This window comes from Lissotriton helveticus, chromosome 12 (genome assembly GCF_964261635.1).
Source record: "Lissotriton helveticus chromosome 12, aLisHel1.1, whole genome shotgun sequence".
NCBI classification, from domain to species: Eukaryota; Metazoa; Chordata; class Amphibia; order Caudata; family Salamandridae; genus Lissotriton; species Lissotriton helveticus.
This window is the reverse complement of record NC_136073.1, coordinates 816,697,168-816,716,005: the sequence shown is the minus strand read 5'-3', so window position 1 is coordinate 816,716,005 and position 18,838 is coordinate 816,697,168. Positions and strand designations below refer to the sequence as shown.

The following is an 18,838-nucleotide window of genomic DNA, read 5'->3' as shown; positions in this document are numbered from 1 at the left end:
ATGTGCCCTTGAACCTCTTTTCGGTGTAAAATCTGCAGTATTGCTTACAAGACAGTTACCACCAATGGTTATCCTGCCTAAAATTCTACCAACTCAACATAGGAAGCCATAACACTGTCAGATTCAAAATCAAGAAAAGTTAAAAAGACCAACATGTCCCCTTCTAGTCACCCTCCATCATTCCCCGATAAGCAAGACCCACTCGATCCCCTTGGGATTTCAAGCATCTTACTCACCTTTGATACCCTTCATTCTGGATCAATGTACCAATTACACCCCTTTGCAAAATGCCTGCATTGAATCCTTCCCTACCCTCACTTCACCTACTTTGTACAGCTCTGGTGCTTTTCTGCTGGGTGACCATGGGTACAACAGGCTTTAGGATCTGATTATAGGTGCCCTGGATGGGTGGCCATCATTTATTGCATCCGATAAAACCTGACCCCCCCCATCCAGAACCTATCTGTGTGATAGTGTGTGTGTGATAGATATTCCGACCATTCCATGTTAATGGGGAGTAACATGCAGATGTTGGTGCTTTCTGCATCAAAGTCAGCAAGTCCCAGTAAATCCAGGCACCCCCCCCCCCTTTATTAAATTCTGGCGGGTTTGACCTGCCGAATTTTATCAAGGAATGTGGGCGTTGGCACATCTGGTAATAAGTTGGTGCGATAAACTTTGCACACTTTAGAATTCCAAATCCTGCACAAAGAAGGGTTTGTACGGGGGGGGGGGGGGGGGTGTCAGAATTTCCATACACCCTTAGTGCATTCTTGTAGATTGGGAGTACATTGCAGATCTCAAGGTCCTCGCATCCATTGTTATCACATTTTACTTTTCCTATTAATTGCTCTGATGTGGTGAATGAATGGCCTTACTGTATGTGCTCTTGTGAGCAATACATACAATTTGATTAGATGTTACTATAAGCTAGGTTTGACCACCAGTGTAAGGAGTGTGTCTTCCGGAAGTGGTCCTCTCTTTCCTTCCCTGATACCCCTGAAGGCAGTCCATACCGAGGTAAGGCTGCCAATCAATCAAACCGCATTTGTAGAGCGCAACACTGCCCCCCATAGGGGTATCTGGGCGCTGTGTCTGCATCGAAGATGCAGGACTTAAGTCTCTTTCTGAAGACTTCCCGTAAGGGCGTGTACGGAGCTGGAGGGGGAGGGCCTTCCAGGTCATGGCAGCGATGAAGTAGGGGCCACCGCTGCGGGTGGTGTGCGAGGGCAAGTGCGGAGGTGTCTAGAGGGTTGGTGGAAGTTCAGTTGCTGGTTGAGGTAGGCGGGTCCTGGGTCGTACCTCTGTCCAAGCTAGAGCCAAGCTGGTCCTCCTACCACTCTGTGGTTGAGTAGGCCGATGACGAACATCTACAGAACCATTGGCCAGAAAGAAATTTTTGTTCCAATGCTTATTGTTCAAATTAGGATTTCAAATGAATTTTATGCCCTTTGTTATTTTTTTTTTTTTTTTAAGGGGTTCCAGTAGTTATCCGCAGAACCAAGCTGCGTCTTGCAATGGTTAGGGTTAACCAGTGTCTTTCTTGAGCCTTCAGAAGCCGCGTCCCCTGTTAGGGTCCGTCCCCATTAGCACTGCAAATTCCCCTCAGTCACGGGGTTGTTCAAAAAAATGATTCTACTTGAATTTGGTTCAAAAGCAATATGTTTTTTGTATCAAGGCATTACTCAATTTTTATCCTCCTTGTCCTACACTGGATTTTAATAAATCATAATTATCTTCAAAATGATACATTTCATCCAAAGCAATTCAATTGCATTATCCCATCCGAATTCATTTTGGGCCGCGGTCCTTCGTCAGGGGATATTGATTCTGTGGAAACACATAATAATTCATGAGGAAACCAATCACTATGTCCTATGTTGTCTCCCAACACCACTGGGTGAAGCGACCAATCAACTGAAAAAGGTGATGTCTTTCTTGAGTCTGCCAAGTTACTTCTACGCTGTTGTCAACGCGCTAGCACCTATTTTGGCCACCATGTTTATCTGTGTTTGGCCTACTTTTGTTTCACTTACTGCAACTGTTCGGCCAGATCTGGGGTTGCGAGACAGTGTGTGGGCCGCTGGGGCGCCCCATACTGCGCCGCTTTGGAAATGCGCATTAATCTTTGCAGGCGGTGGAATCATAGCGCTTTATTCCCCAGATCCCACTTAAGAATCCCTTTTTCCCCTCATCCGCCTGGTCACGCCATTATTACCACCATCCCCGAGCTCGTTCCCACCATGAGTGTGGAGGTCATTCCAGATGTGGAAGCAGCTGTGCAGGTTTCACGGCCTGTGCAAGGTCCAGACCCTGGAAAGAGAGGCTCCCTTTGGAATCTTCAGTGGAGAGGGCGTCCTCTGCTCGTTAGTGCCCCGGAAGAATTTGTAGAGGCCCTGGCCGGCCAGAGCCGTGTTTTGGCGGGAGCTGTTTGTTAATGGCCTGTCAAGTGTTCGAACTTTGGAAGGTTTTGTTTTTAATGACGTTGCTTTGGCAGAGGTTTCCTAAGCCCTTGCTCAAACAGACGTTATTAATGTCCTGGTGGAAGATTGGAATAAGTTACCAGAAGGAGTTGAAAATGTCCTGGAGGAAGATTGGAATAAGTTACCAAAAGGAGTTGAAAATGCCCTGTTGGAAGTTGTTAATGCCCTCCAGAAGTCGGAGGTTGTTAATAGGGGTGGGCGGAAATTGCGTAGTCGCGCTACGCAAAGCTCCGCGAAACAGTAAAAAATCTCTGCGAGCATGCAAAAGTTCAGCGAACACGCAGAATTGCTTGTTCCGCCCGTTCGTGATGATTTTTTCCTGTTCGCGTGCTCGGGGGGGGGGGGAGAGAAATATCTCGCAAACATGCGTTTTGAAAGCACGAACAAGCAAAAAATTCTGCGAATCAGCGGATCGCGTAATTTTTGGCAATTGCGCATTCTCCATGGAACGCGAAAGTACCTACATTTAGCAAATTCCGCAAGCGGAACGGAATTTACTGCTGAGGCCTAGTTGTTAATAGCCTTAACGATGATAGAAGTAATCCGTCCCAGTTTGAAAGGGTTAATTCCAAGTCCGATATCAACAGTTGTAGAGGCACCATCGGGCACCGTCACTGCAGTGGGTGTTCGTGCCATGGAGCGAAGATAAAGCTGAGACAGGTCAAATAATGTTGAGGCCCTGGCAGAGGGAATCATAGGACTGTAGGGCACTACGCGGCAGTGTTGAGGCCCTGGCAGAGGACTCTATGGTTCTACGCAGCAGTGTTGAGGCCCATGCGAATTATGTTGAGGCCCATGCGAACTATGCTGAAGCTTGTGGTAGACAAATGTAAATAAAGCCTCATCAAAGTTTAGTGTATCTATAGTTGATGCCCGGGGCAGACCGGAAGCCTGTTGTGCTGTGGCAGTTTGTTAATGTCTGGGCGCGAGAAAAGGGGGTGTATGCATTGACGACACCCTTTATGCCGAGCCATGAGGCAGCGAAGCGCTAGATTAACTACTTGTGTGTATCACTGAGCCCCTGGCATGCGGTTGAAGTTGAGGTGGGTGATGCTGAATTAATTTAACGTGTATTCGTAAAGTGCACGTTCGCCCAGAAGGGTATCTTGGCTGAATAACAAATGTTTATTGGTCCATGGTACTCATTTTATCGACCTCAGAAGAATAAAAGGCTGAGTGGACCTGCCAGGACTTGAACCGGTGACCATGAGGTCAAACACAGGCCCCTTTAGTGGGCGCATTAGTCCACTGAGCCACCACATCCTGCTAATGTTCGGGCAGATACAGGGTGATGACCTACATTTACGGGGAAATATGAGTGATTCATAACGCCTTCTCTGGTGTTTCCAGCCGGCAAAACTCTCTTCTCAATTTTGTGTCTCTGAAACATTTGACATTCACAGTGACTGACCAGCGGTGACTACGGTTGGTGTCTTTGATGTGTTCACGTCTCTCAAATCCTGCATTTGACCGCAAATTATTGATCATTTTATGCAAACGTTTCCCTGAATCCTGGCCTGAAATGTTGGTTCTGCCTCCTGTTTTCCGTCCAGTGCCCTTTGCGCGCCCCTTGTGTGGGAACCAGGGGGCGGTTGTGTTTGAGAAGGGCGCTCCCGTCCCTGATTGCGGGCGGAGCGGGGATCATCCGCCTCCAGGCCTCGGAGTGCCGGCTCTTCACCCCTGTGCGCAGTCCCCGGGGTTGTGGGGTGTGCGCTCTGCAGCGAACGGGGAACAGTGGGGTTCGGGCGCGCGCTCAGGCGTGGGTTTAGGGTACAATGCGATATTCTGTAGAGATCACAACCATATGTCTCTCCTTGGGAAAACTGTGGCAGGCCGACATTTGGGATCCAAGCCCCACTTCCCGTACACACGATCCCACGGATTTACACCAGTGGCAGACAGGGCTGTATATTGTGCATGTGTACGTTGGGGTGTGGGATGGGCTGGGAAGGCGCCAATGTCAATCTAATCGCTTTAGGGGTCTACCATACAACCTAAAGAAATGGTACCCACAGGCAGGAAATGCTGTGGGCCACAGAAGTCCAGCGTCACGAACTTCCCGCATCACCATCCAAAATGTCCTTCAAATAGCCAACATGCATTTGTTTGCACTTTTTTATAGCAGGAACTCGACCCGAAGGTATTGGAGCGCTTTCCATGAGCACCAGTTATATTACACAAGGACACATACATTTTTGTTAGGCACGGGGAGATTAAGTAATTTGCCCAGAATCACAGGATGTTGAGCCGAGACTCGAACCTGGTTCCCCAGCTCCCCAGTCGGCAGCGCTGGCCTTTACGCCACATCCTGTGCCCGTTCTCCCAATTTCCTCCTGGAATGGGAGAGAAACTGGAGGTTTGGACAAAAAAATGCAGTCCAGCTCAAAGAATTCTTCACACTGAGGATGATTTTTCCTATCGTGGGTTCTCCAGGGGGGCACGGGAAGGAGGGGCGACCTCGTATCCCACCCCAGGGGTGACTAATCTGGAGAAGCCGCCCCTGCAAGGTGTTGGCAGCTCTTGTGTCTGCCTGCGGAGCGGGGCTGGGGGTCCGGGGCATACAGGGGCCGCAGCCGTAACTCATCTCCGAGGCCGCCCATGGCTCGCCCGCCGTCCTTCGTGTTCTATAAACAGAAGCTGAGAAGCTCTCGATTCGTTTCCGAGCTGTCTAAACTCTCCTGACAGCCCCAACCCCTGGCGCTCAGCCGTGATCTATGGCTTCTGGAGGGGCCGGAACCCTGCGAATAATCTCTTGTCCTTCTGTAGCGCCCACAGTCACTGAACCGCCTCTAGGCGCTATGAAGAATTAGGGGTGTACCTAATACGTCTACGAGCGCCTTATTTAGATCCCTGTGCAAAAACAAGATGCCTCTGACACCATAAATTAGACAAGCGTCTCTCTTCCCATACGATTTTTTAATTAACGTTGGGATATTTACATTTATATTTTTTCTTTTTTCTTGCAAAACGACCAAATCCAACATTAAGTGAGTTAGACCAAAATCTTCTCAATATGTAAAATTCAACATAGAAAAAACTTTTTGTTTCCATAAAACAATGTGTCAAGAGATTATGTACAGTGAAAAAACGTAAACATATAGTGCTTTATACATTCAAAAAAGTGCATCAAACAAATACAAATTCTTCAAAGGTACATATACAGAATTGAACTTTACGTCCAAGGGAAGCTATCGGCAAAAAGAAGGAGAGAAGTGCAAGTACGGGACGCTTAGAGGATTTAGCGCCACATCGAACATCACCCGAAGAGACGGGAGGGAGTAGAGTGCCCCACCCAGGTTAAGAAACGGGGCGCTAAGAAGAACGTAAAAACGAGCCCACGCCACAGTCAAGAAGCATAAGGACCCCATAATCCACGTGGCCACATATAAAGCATCACGGTACACAAGTCCTGTTTTGAACATCTACCTTCCCTGATGAAGACCTTCACAAAAAGAAGCGCCATATAGAAGGTCGAAACGCGTTGGCCCCCTTTGAGAGAGGTTCCTGGTTGAACCAAGTAGAAATCAGGTCCCAAATTGGACTAAACCAGCCCCTAATTTAGAGTCTTTCTCCTGTGTTCTGAGAAACTTCCCTGAACTCTCCCCTGGCGAGAAAAAGTACCAAAAGCTTGAGGACAGTAGAATACAGAAACCTGCCCTGGCCCCTGTTTATAAATCAATAGGATTGCCCTTAGACGTAAAGTTCAATTCTGTATATGTACCTTTGAAGAATTTGTATTTGTTTGATGCACTTTTTTGAATGTATAAATCACTATATGTTTAAGTTTTTTCACTGTACATAATCTCTGGACACATTGTCTTATGGAAACAAAAAAAAAATTCTATGTTGAATTGTACATATTGAGAAGATTTTGGTCTAACTCGCTTAATGATGGATTTGGTTGTTTTGCAAACTAAATAAGAAAAAAGAAAAAATATAAATGTAAATATCCCAACGTTAATTAAAGAAATCCTATGGGAAGAGAGACGCTTGTCTAATTTATGGTGTTAGAGGCATCTTGTTTTTGCACATATGTATTTGGATTCCAGCCTCTGTACAGTCCTTAACTGAATCAACCCTTATTGTTAATATTATTTAGAACCCTGAACATGCACGCTTCGAACCTGCACACCAATGCCAGCTAATTTGCTACTCGCCGAAAAAAGCGCTTCAACACCCCATCAGGGATAGCAAGCGCTATATATATTCAAACCTTTTTCACTTCTCTATCCCTCCACTATCCTTCTCAATCCAAATACCTGACTAACATATCCACCACTCAAATTACTTTCATATTTTCACTATTCTAATTCACCACTAATCCTTTTAGGGGTTCCCGGGTAGCGTGCTACTCGCCGAAAAAGCGCTTCAACACCCCATCAAGGGTAGCAAGCGCTATATAAATGCCGACCTTTTCCCCCTCTTCTATCCCTCCACTATCCTTCTCGATCCAAATAACTAACATATCCAGCACTCAAATTTCTTTCACATTTCACTGTATTAATTCACCTGTAATCCTTTATGGGTTCCGGAGTAGCATTCTACTCCCCGAAAAAGCACTTTGTAGCCTTGTCAGGGGTAGTAAGCGCTATATAAATGCAATTACAATACAATACAATTTGTCAGCTAGTGCAAATTCCTAAGCACTGAGCACTGGTACATGCTTCTAGTAGCTAATTTGGGCCCACCGGTAATTGATTCTCCTCATTAGACTTTTCCCGAGAGCAAGAGAAGGAAAAAGACACAAAACGGAAAGACGGGGAAGAGAAAGACGGAAAACCCGTCATAGAGGGAGAGCTCAGGAACCTGTGAAAGTGAGATAAGGGGCACGGGGTGACTGGCAGCGAATTAAAGAGGGCAGTAGCGGATTCAAGGCTGCGCACCCTTGGTATTCGACAGGCTGTCATTTTATAGCGCCGAACGCGCGTGTCTGAGCAGCTTTAGGCACCGGCTCTTGTTATTTTACAAACGAGGCGCTGCGGGCTTCTCCCTCTGTCCCCAGAGGCTCTCCTTCCTCAGAGTGCCTCTGCCGCGCTCTGCCCCTCCCTGCCTGCCCCGCTCTTTCCACACTGCCCTCCAGTGCCAGCTTCTGCCTGACCGTGTCACCACAAACCGACAACTGTACCCAGCACACTCCTCAGGCTGGTTGTGCCAGCGGGGAATGAGCTTCGGGCCATTACCTCCTCGTCAGCCCTCCCCGTCCCAGTCCTTACCAATGAGCATAGCTCCTCCCACCAGAAACTCCCAAGCAACTAAAAACCCATCCCTTCCCTCCAGGCCACACCCACACCCTAAGGCATATAACCATGTGACCCGCCCATCCACATCCTGTTTGTTTTTTCTGCGGAATTCATTTCCTGGCAACTTCGTTGTGGGGAGGTGCTGGACCGGTGCCTCCTTTCGGGTGAGTGTGAAACGGCCTGCTGGGCGGCCGTTTGTTCCCCAGTTGTACCTGTCTTCTTTTCATGTACTTTCGAGTCCCTGCTTTAGCGGGACCGTGGGGTTGGGGGGCCTTGACTGCCTGGTGTGGGGTGGTGTCTCCCTGCTGCGGCCTCCCCTCTTCCGGGTATGTTCCCTGCCCAAGCGGGTTCACCCGGGGTGGGAGGGGGGGTGTGTTGGGCGCGGCTGGCCTCTCTGCTCGCCTGTGGCGTGGCGGTTTGGCTCCTCCTTGGTAGTGTGTTTGGAGGCTGGGTGCTCGTGACGGGCCCGTGTTTCCCTCCGTTTGCTGCCATTGGTTTGTCCGGGTGTTCGGGGGCAAGGATGTGGTGTCCCGTGCGCTGTTTCCGGCTTTGGACCCGGTTTCGGGTTTTGGCATTGCTTCAGCCTCGTATGGTTCTGTGCGTGTCGCATTTCCTCCCCCGCCAACACGTGACATGTGTCCTTCTATGACACAACTGGTGCTTGTGGAAAGCGCGCCGTTACGTTTTCCACTGTTCCCATGTCTGTGTGGATCTTTGGGCTGCCTCTTCTTTCTCCTGTGCATCCCTTTGTCATTCCGTCTGGGGGGGGGCCCTGGTGTTCTGCTTGTGTTGGGCTGCGCCTCGGCTGCTTCTGTTTACCGCTGTGACATAATCCTCTATGTGCGGTGGAGCGTGATGGGTGTTTTAGCCTGCCCTTTACGGAAGTAATGTGCTTTATTACCTTTACAAAACGCCTGCCTGGGGCCGGTTCTTTGGGGGGTCGGGACTCTGTGTGCTGTAGGTCCTTGGTTTCTCCCCTGGCCTCTTTCTCCGGCCGTGGGTCGCTCTCTGCCCCTTTTGTGGGGCTTTGCTTTTGTTTCTGGAGGGGACCCGTGGTGGTGGCACGACTTGTCTTCCTGCTGGGGCCTCCCCTCTTCCAGGTTGATTCCCTGTCCTAGCGGGTTCGCCCGGGGTGGGGGGGGGTGTTGTGCATGGCTGGCTTCTCCGCACGTCTGTCCTCCTTTCAGGTGGGTGTGTGACGGTCTGCTTGGCGGCTGTGTTTTGTTCCCCTTGGATACCTGTGGTTTCATGTGCGTTTGAGTCCCTGCTTTAGTGGGATCATGGTGTTTGGGGGGGTCTGGGACTCCCTCTTTATGTCATGTTTGGGCTGGCCTACTATCCTGTTGGGGTGTGGCGTTCCCTGTTTGGCCCTTGTGGATCTTGCATTGCTTGGTCTGGGCACTACTTTCTCTGTTCTGTTCCCCTACTGGAGATGTGTGGTTTGGGCTCCGCTGTGACTGGGGGGGGTGGTCGCTGGGTCTTCCACTGCTCCTTCTCTGTTGTCATGTGCTGGATGCTTTGCTGTCGTGGCCCCGGACATGGTTTCGGGTGAGTCCTGTGGGCAGGCTTCATGGTGTTCTGCTACGTGTTTGGGACTGTTTGGGGTTCCCTTGGCCCTTGGGAGGTGGGAAGTCTGTAGACTTTTTCCCCTTTTTCCTGTTGTTGGGGCTTGTAGGCCTCCGTCTTTCTGTACTCTGTGAGCGGTGTGCTTGATGGGGGGTGGAAGGATGTTGTCACGCTTGTTTTTCCCCTGGCTCTGGCGGTGGGGTGTCCTTTACAGTGGTTCGCTGTGGTGTCCTGGCTGTAGTGATGGTCGATCCCTGCTGGCTGGTGTGCCTTCTCGGTGCCTGTTGGTATCTGTGGGTGCCGTTCCTTCTTATTCTGTGGTCCTGCTTGTTGCGTGGCCTTGGATCCATATTTTTCTGCCTCTGGTCCTACAGTTCTGTCTGTGCCTTGCCCCTGCTTTTGGGTTCGGTTGCTTCTCTGTGGCTGTCGAGGTTTCTCTGCGGCCTACGGCCTTGCCTCCCTGGATTCGCCTGCTCTGGTCTGCTCTCGGGAGTTGGGCATGGTCGGGCCTGGTTGGTGCCTGGTTGGGAGGCCGCCTTGGACTACCGGGTGCTGTGGGCTACGTTCCCTCTGATTCTTTTTCCAGGTTGGGACTGCTGTTGCGTTTCCTGACGGATTTGTCCTTCGGTTCCCTTGGTACGGCGGCGGCTTGGTCCTCTGTGGCTGTTCGATGGCTATTGTGCTTCTGGCCTGGGGAGGCGGTGCTGCTTGTGGGGCTGCTGTGATGGGGCTTTCCTTCGGGGGCTCTGTCCAGTTTGGGGTTCCGTTGGTGCCCTAGTTCGATTTGGCGGCTGCGGTCGTTCTTGTTGGCTCCAGTCCGATTACTCGGTGTGGGTAGTTTACGGGTTGTGTGCGGGCTTTTGGTCTGCCTTTCGTTACCTTTGATTGCCCGACCCTTTTGTGGTGTGGTGCGGTGCGCGGCCGGTGGGTTCCTTCCTTCCACATGTCCCGGGGTTTTCTGAGTGCTTCCTCTTCTTCTGGTCCCTCCTTGTTGGGCTGGGCTACTGGATGGGTTCTGCGCTGCCCCTGTTCCGGGTTCTCTGGCGATGTGTCGGACTTTCTTTCTCGGTTTTCGGGGCTTCGTTTCTGTTGGGCCTGTGTGGTACCCTCTTCATTCCTTCATGATGGTGTCTCTTCGGTTGTTTCTTCTCTTCCTGTTGGTGGGTTTTCCTGGATTCTCTGGTTCTTTGGGACGCCTGCTTTCATATGACAGTTCACGCGGCTTCGTGGTGGTTCCTACGTTCTGTGGGGGTGTTCATTTCCGCTTTTTGGGGCTGCCTTTTGGATGGTCTGCGTCTCCTGGTGTGTTTGCTGACTTTGGCTCCCTGGGTGGTTTTGTTCAGCTACTCTGTTTGCCCTGCTCTGGGGTTCCGGGTGTTCCCATCCTTGGCTGGTTGGTAGATTCTTCCTCTTCTTTCCTTCCGGCTCCGGCCCTTTCACTGGGTGTTTGCTGGCTCCTGAGTCGGTTTGGGTGGATTCTGGTCTTGGAGTCTTCCATTCTTTGCGCCACTCGGGTGCTACTGTTCGTTGGGTGGTTTCGGCGCCTCGGTTGGTGGGGTCTTCCCGCCGGTGCCCTGCGGGCTGGCTCTGTTGCGAGGACTGCGGTGGTTGTTGGGGGCTCAGTCTTCCTCTTCTCCCCGGCGGCTCCATGTTAGGCGGCTGTTGTCTGCTGCTGTGGGGTTTGTTCCTTGGGCCCGTTGGCGCTTGTTTCCTCCTGGTGTGTCTTGCTCTGGGGCTTTGGGTTCCGGCTTCTTTGGGCTGACTGCTGTTGTTTCCGGGGGGTGTGGCCATTGGCCGCGGGTGGTCCTGTTGGCTGGTGGTTCGCTCCTCTTGCGTTGCTGCCCTTTTATGTCCCGTGAGCGGTTGCCTCTGTGACTGTCTTGGGCTTGTTGGGCGTTGATTGTCCTTGGACCTGTTACTCTATGGTATGTCTTGTGCCTCTGCTGCCGTGGGCTCACTCTGGAGTTGGGTTCATATCCTGCCTCTGCTTTCGTGATGTCCCTTGGTGGTTTTGGTTCTTGTGGTGCTTTCATTTGACCGGAGAGCTTTAGCTCGATGGTTTGTCTTGTGCCTCTGGTGGCGCAGGCTCGCACTGGTGTGGGTTTGGGTCCTTCTTCTGCTTTCTTTTTCTCCTGTGGTCGGTTCGGTTGGCCTGGCCTCTTTCTGCCTTGGCTCCTCTTGTGGTTCCTGTCGGTCTGGTCGGACTGTGTGGTGGTACCTTGGAGCTTTGGCTAGTTGGTGTTTCTTGTACCTTTGGTGGTGCCCGCCCTCGGAGGCCTGGGTTTGGATCCTGCCTTTGCTGTGACTATGTCCCCTGGTGGTACTTTTTGACATTCCCTTTGGGCTTTCTGTCTGCCGGGGGTTTTGTTCTTGTGGCGACTCACCTGCGTGGGGTGTTTCCCTCCCGGTCCGTGTTGAGCCTCTTGCTGGCCTGGTTCGAGGTTCCGTTGTTGGTCCTGTTTTGCATCTCCGAGGATCGCCTTGGGTTGAGGTTGTTCTCTGGTTTGGTCCGGCGCTGTCTGGGGGGTGGTTGCCCTGTTCTTCTGTTGGGTGGGGGCCTGCTGTGTGCCTTTCCTCTGTTCGGTTGCCCTTCGCCTCTCCTGTCCTGTGCCGGTCGTGGGGTTTTCCTTCCTGGTTTACTGTCCGGCACGGGGTGTGTATGCATTGGATTCCGGTGCGTGTCTTGGGTTTCTGGGCGGTTGGCTTCGACTTGAGTCGGGCTGTGTCCTCCCTGCGTGCTCTGTGGGCAGATGTGTTGGCCGTTCAGGGTTCGGGCGTTGGGCCGGTGCGCCCCTTGGTGTCCGGGTGGTTTTGGATGGTTCCTCCTGGTGCCGTTCTTTCGTTCCTTTGCTCCTCGTTGGAGTTTCTGGTTCTGCCTGTTTTCTATCCTGTTCCTCTTTCTGGGGTTTGGGTGCGGCTAATCTGTTTGACGGCTGTGCGGGCTCTGGAGGTGTTCCTCCTTCCTGCGGTGCCTTTTTTATGGGGTGGTTTTCCCTTTTTGTTGCCTTTAGTCTGGCTGGTCCTGTTTTGGGGCCTTTTGTGGCTGCTCTCCGTCGGTGGCTGTGTCCGCTGTGCGGCCTGCTGTTGGGCTTGTGGTGTGTTGGCGCCTGGGTCGGTTCGAGGTTCCTGGCCTCGGGGGTGGCTGCTTCTTGGGCTTGCTTCCGGGGGGCCTCCCTGGCTGTGTTCTGCATGTATGCTGCTGGGTGTTCTCCTCGCGCTTTTATGTCCTCTTGTCGTTGGTTGATGTGTGGGACTGTGTCTCCTGGGTTTGGGGACGCTGGGTTGCGTTCTGCTCGGGTTGTGTGCCTTCCTGCCTGGGCGACTTGAGTCTGTTTTACTACTGTGTGAAGCCGATTCTTGCTTTGGTATCTGCTCATTGGTAAGGACTGGGACGGGGAGGGCTGACGAGGAGGTAATGACCGGTTACTCACCGGTAATATTCATTACTCCGAGTCGTAGCCCTCCCCGTCCCAGTCCTGGTTCCCATCCCTCCCTCCCTGTTCGGCTTCTTGTGCTTGGTGGTACAGGATGTGGATGGGCGGGTCACATGGTTATATGCCTTAGGGTGTGGGTGTGGCCTGGAGGGAAGGGATGGGTTTTTAGTTGCTTGGGAGTTTCTGGTGGGAGGAGCTATGCTCATTGGTAAGGACTGGGACGGGGAGGGCTACGACTCGGAGTAATGAATATTACCGGTGAGTAACCGGTCAATCCAGGGTCTGCTCTGCTCGGACTAAACCCATCCCGCCGCTGGACACTGTGTTCCTTCCTCTCACCCTCTCCTCTTCCTTTCGCCCTCTCCTTCTCTCTTCCTGTCTTCTTCTCCTTCCCGCCTCCTTTCGCCCTCTCCTTCCCTCTTCCTTTTTTCATCTCCTTTCCTCTTCCTCTTCCTTTCTCCATCTCCTCCTCCTTTCGCCCTCTCCTCCCCTCTTCCTTTCGCCCTCTCCTCCCCTCTTCCTTTCGCCCTCTCCTCCCCTCTTCCTTTCGCCCTCTCCTCCCCTCTTCCTTTCGCCCTCTGTTTCCCTCCTCCTTTTACCCTCTCCCTCTTTCGTCATCTTTCCCTCCTCCTTTCACCCTCTTCCTTGCGCCCTCTCCTCCTCCTTTCCTCTTCTTTTCGCCTTCACTTTCAGTCTTCCTTTTGTCCTCTCCTCCTCCTCCTTTCTTCCCTCCCCGCCCCTCTTCCTTTCGCCCTCTCCTCTTCCTTTCGCCCTCTCCTCTTCCTTTCGCCCTCTCCTCTTCCTTTCGCCCTCTCCTCTTCCTTTCGTCCTCTCCTCCCCTCTTCCTTTCGCGCTCCCCTCCCCTCTTCCTTTCGTCCCACCTTCCTTCTTCCTTTCACCCTCTCTTCCCTTGAAGTCTCTCCCTTGCTCTCCTCCAGCTGCATTTCGCTCCTCTTCATCCCATGACCTGCTCTCGTTTCCCAAATTTATATTTTTATGCTCTGACATGCGTGCTTTTATGGTTTTCCTTTAGGTTTTAACCTTTTTTATTACCCAGACTTTAAAGGCCTTTGGAACTCCGTCTGCAGGGCCTGCGGCGGGCGCATCGCACGAGGGGACATCCTGCCGGTGCTTTACTGCTTTCCATGTACAGTGCAGACACACACGGGGGCCCGCCAGCCCCCCCCCCCCCCCACCTCCCAATACAACCAATCTCCTATCCGCTTCTAATCAGAAGCAGGCTAGAGGCATGTTTCAGAGCCTAGGCCCTGGAAGGGCACTTTCTAAATTCAAATCTTAGCTGGCCACTGACGTAAGCCTGAACTTGAACAGGTCATTTCTACATCTGGATTTTGACAGCCCAGATGTCAAACAGACCTGCCTGCACCTAACCTCCTACTCGGAGCAGCGTTAGAACCTCCTTCTTTTAGCCACTGACTTCCTTCAAACAGCCTGCTTTAGCCATTGGTCACCTCTAGGTTCCTGACCCATAGAACCATGTGCTATTGGCTGTTCACGTGTATCCCTCCGCCGCCTCCACACAAGTGTTTGCAATGGCGCTGCACGAGGCACTACTTCACATCTGTAACCCCCTCTGCTGGCTCATTCCCGTCGGACTCCCTCCAATGAACTAAAACTGCTTCAATGCCATATTAAAACCTGCTCTCGCTTTGCCACTGCTTAGTAGTATTTTTTTCATTGTTAAGGTAATCAATACTTAGGACGTTATAGCCCCATACAGCATAAAACGATTAGAGTTGCACATTATATAAACTGAAACCTCTAGGGTACTTGAATTGCATAAATGAAGTTTTTAGCACATTTATTGGGATAAAGCAAATTGCGGATTTTGCACTATATTATAACTGATTGTGTAAAGGTTCTTAGGCATGCCCACTTGCACTTTACACATTATGTATTGTGACTACATATGGAGCCATTTTTTGCTTTTTCTTAAATACTGTTGTATTGCATAGTGAACTATAATTTGTTAGGCCCCCGATTGAATTTTATTCTGTTATTAAGAATAGTACGATATGATATGTTGAAAATGTTGTTCTCATGGGAGAAACCACTTCCACTACATCCCTATTAAATGTGGGGGTGTTCTCTCCCTACTTCCGCCCCTGGAAACGTGCTTTCTCCTGCAGTTGTGTGCATATCCAGGGTGGGAAACAATCTGCATTCCATAGGTTAATACCTACGAGTTTGCATGTTTACCCAATTCTTTTTTTGAGCTGGACTCCCTCATTAAAACTCACTAACCCTCCCCCGCAGCTAAAATTGTGAATGCTGGAAGTCTACAACACTTATGGAATTTACATATTTACAAATGTCTCGTGTGTTCTGAAAAACCTACCAATTTTCAATATGTGAAGCAGGATTGCGAATGTTTGTGTGTACAGGTGAACATTGGCTCACATGGCTTCGTTTAAGTGCTTAAAGAATTCGTGCCATGTTTGGCACGATGATGACTTGTTTTGGCACTGGTGTCTGCCAGAACGTGTCGACTGACAGGCTGACTGACGTTCTTGCATAAAAGCTCTGTGTTTGTGGTCCCTCCTTGGGGAATTACAAACCCTGAAAGCTGATCTCTGGTCCTTGCATATGTGCCTATCCGTGCATTATCTTTGAAACTCACTGAATATGCTTATGCAGAGGCATGATAGGATGAGAAAGCCCCATGGGCCTGGTGATGAGAGAACCCCTCCAGCCACAGAGCTCAAAAGCGTAAGTAGCTCATTTGCTTCTGGTTTAAATTTGCTTTCTGGTACATGTAATCCTGCATTTATAACCAGGGCAAACAAGATAAGTTACGGAATGCAAAAAAAAAATAAAAAAATCATAATGTGACATAGAGGAACTGTGCATGGATGACACAAACAATTAAAAAAAGACAACTTACCTGCCGCATCACCAGATCGCTGCATTGCGCTCTTCCAGGCTCCACTGGCCAATCCTGACGCTGTTGTCATGCTGCTGGTAGCAGCAAGAAAGCAGCGTCAGGATTGGCATGAGCGGCGATGATTTGCGGCCAGATCGTCAGGTGCACTGAATAACAGTGCTAAACACCTCCTCTCGTGCCAGCCCCTCACGCGGCCCCGCCCCCAAAACTAGGTGGTAGAGAAAAAAAATAAAACCATAATAAACCTAGTTTATTATAGTTTTATTTTTCATGTTTAAGGCACCTGGCGGGTGGGGGTTATGGGGGGAGGGGTGGCGCGACACTCCTCCATCATTGCGGAGGAGCCACCGCTGGTGGCAAGCTTGACTGAATTATGTGTCAAGAAAATCCAAATTATGTGGCATACTGTGGCACTTTTTTTTTAATATATGGGTAATATTATTTAATTCTTTTGTAATTTTTTTTTACATTTAGTAATACTGTCTGGACAAATATTTCACCTCATTATGTTTTTATGAACTCGCGATCTGCTTGTACTAGAAGCTATTTTTGTTGTTGTTAACCTCTACAGGCACTGTTTTGGTTGTATACCAGGTGATCTGTATAATGTATTTTGCTGGTAGTGTGCGTGTTTCTTATGTCCAGCATATAACGCAAAAGCTTGATAAATATGGACCTGTGTCTATATAAGCATTTCACATAAGATGTAAAGCGCTCTGATACCTTCGGGTCTAGCAAGCGCTATATTTGACTAGTTCCTTCAAGACGGTCACATGACTCTTTCAGTCCCACATGCCATTCCTCAATGCATCTTTGTGCTACACTTGTGTGACTTTATAACCACTTAATGCTCTATTGTTAGGGTGACCAGATTTTGGGAACCAAAAACCGGGACATTGTAGGAAAATAGAAGAAGGACTACAGTTCATCAACCGAATGGTGCAGAATGACAGTTCTCATCAACATAAGGTCACAGAAAAGGCATTAAGAAAATCAATAAAATGTCATTTCTACAACCAACATCACACATATTAATTAAACTACTAACTTATACCAGCTGCTCACTAGCACAGCTTTATAACACCCAAAAAAGTGCCTCTCTATGCTTTCCTTTGACTGCCCTCTAAAAACCGGGACATGAGGCAAAATGACCGAAATCTGCCGGGACAGGCGGCGAAAAACCGGGACTGTCCCGGCAAGTCCAGGACGTCTGGTCACCCTACTATTGTTCAACTTTGACTCTTATGAATCCCCTCATGTACTCTTGGAAACGTTCTGACTTGTAAAGCGCTCGGGTACCTTCGAGCCTAGCTAGTGCTATATAAATAGGGCTCCCAGTTTTCCGTTTTTTACTGATTTTTACAGATAAATACAGACAGAAAACTTTTTTTTCCTGTCTGTATTTATTTTTAAATACAGAAAAATACGGAAAATATGTCTTCTTTGAATGTTTTTTTTCTACCGTCAATCATGAGTGCCAGGTCAGTAGGTGTACAGATTGAGAGGTAGGGGAGGTGGAAAAAACAATACATTTCCAAATTGAGCTTAATTAAGTGCAGATATACAGTTATTTGTGCTATTCTGCAATGCAAGTGTTTTCAGATAACACTATTGCACTGTATACTGCTGAAGCCTTTTGGGCATTCAAATGCAAACGTATATTTATCAGTCAAATAAATGTGGAAAAATACCCATGGCAGCTTCATTTATACAGAAAACACAGAATAGAAATGGATAAATACAGACAAAATTAGCAAAAAATAAATATGGATAAATACAGACGGAAATGTAGAAAAAATAAATACCATAAAACCGGGAGCCCTATATATAAACTCTCCCCGATGGCGTTCCTCAATGCGTCCTTGTGTTATCCTTGTGTGACTTTATAACCATTTAATGCTGTATTGTTCAACTATGACTCTTGTGAATCCCCTCATGTACCTCTTGTAAACGTCATCACATAACATGTAAAGTGCTCTGATACCTTTGGGTCTAGCTAGCGCTATATAAAACTCAAAATAATAATAATATGGTGATAGTGATAGTGTGCAGGGCCGGACTGGCTACCGGGCGTTTCGGAATGTTGCTGAGCTGGGGACTGGTTTCGTTGATGGGGACCTGCGTGTACTGAACGAAATTCGTTTTGCTTTAATTATTTCGAAGTACACGCAGGTCTCCATGAATGAAATCGGCCCCCACCACAGTGAAATCAGCCCCCAGCTCTGCAGAATTCCAAAACGCCCGGTAGTCAGTCCGGCCCTGATAGTGTGTCTCTTCACCAGTGTGGTCTCCTGTCTCACACAGCATCTACCGTGTTGCGGGTGCTCCGCCTCACCCCTTCTATAACAAAGCCGTGCTCTCGAGGCTGGCACGCGGCTTACAGGACCCGATGCCGTGTGCCAGCCTGCCTGGGCACGGATTTATCCCTTGTTCCTGGAGCTCCTTTGTGTGCCTCCACTGCACTGCCTGAGATTAACTTTTTGGGCCGGTATCCAAGTATGACATCACTTTCCCGCGACCCTCCATTGCTCGCCAGCGAATGTCTGCGCAGTGCTTCCACAGCCTGCGAGCGATTTATGTATCGCACAGCTTATGCTCAGGCTTAAGGAGAATACAATCGAGAAATAGATCACGTTGAATAAGACAAGATAATCGTACATGTGTATTAATGGTGTCAGTGGCGGAGAGAACTGCTCTGGCAGACTCCGCAGAAGGGAACGGTAATCCTCTAGTTACAGGGCTCTGGAAAATGGAGCTGTTTTATGAAGTAATCGCCGGAAGCTGTTAAAAAGGAAAGAATATTTAAGATATTTAGGCTGGCATCCCTATAAATCCCTGTAAATATATAGAGCTGTTCGTATAAAGAAGGAATGTGTGTGTATGTATGTGTGCGTGTATATATATATATATATATATATATATGTGCGTGTGTGTGTATATATAATATACGACGAAGGCGTCAGCCTAAACGCATCTGTTGCGTGTTTGCACACGTGAATAAACAACAATTACATCCACCCCGTGAGTGCTTTATAATTTTATATATATATATATATATATATATATATATATATATATATATATATATATCCAACAGCTTTTGACTCTACCACCGCCTTTTTAACTCACGGCGGGCTGCAGCGGGGGTTCGCCGACCCCACTAGATACACAAAACAGTCGTTTTTAGATTCCAAACAACAGACTGCAGCC

General features: G+C 49.3%; 1 protein-coding gene across 1 annotated transcript in view; it reads left to right on the top strand.

Moving 5' to 3' along the window:
- Window positions 1–18,838, top strand: part of EFNA4 (ephrin A4) — a 199,803-nt gene that overhangs the window by 30,511 nt on the left and 150,454 nt on the right. The window lies entirely within an intron of this gene.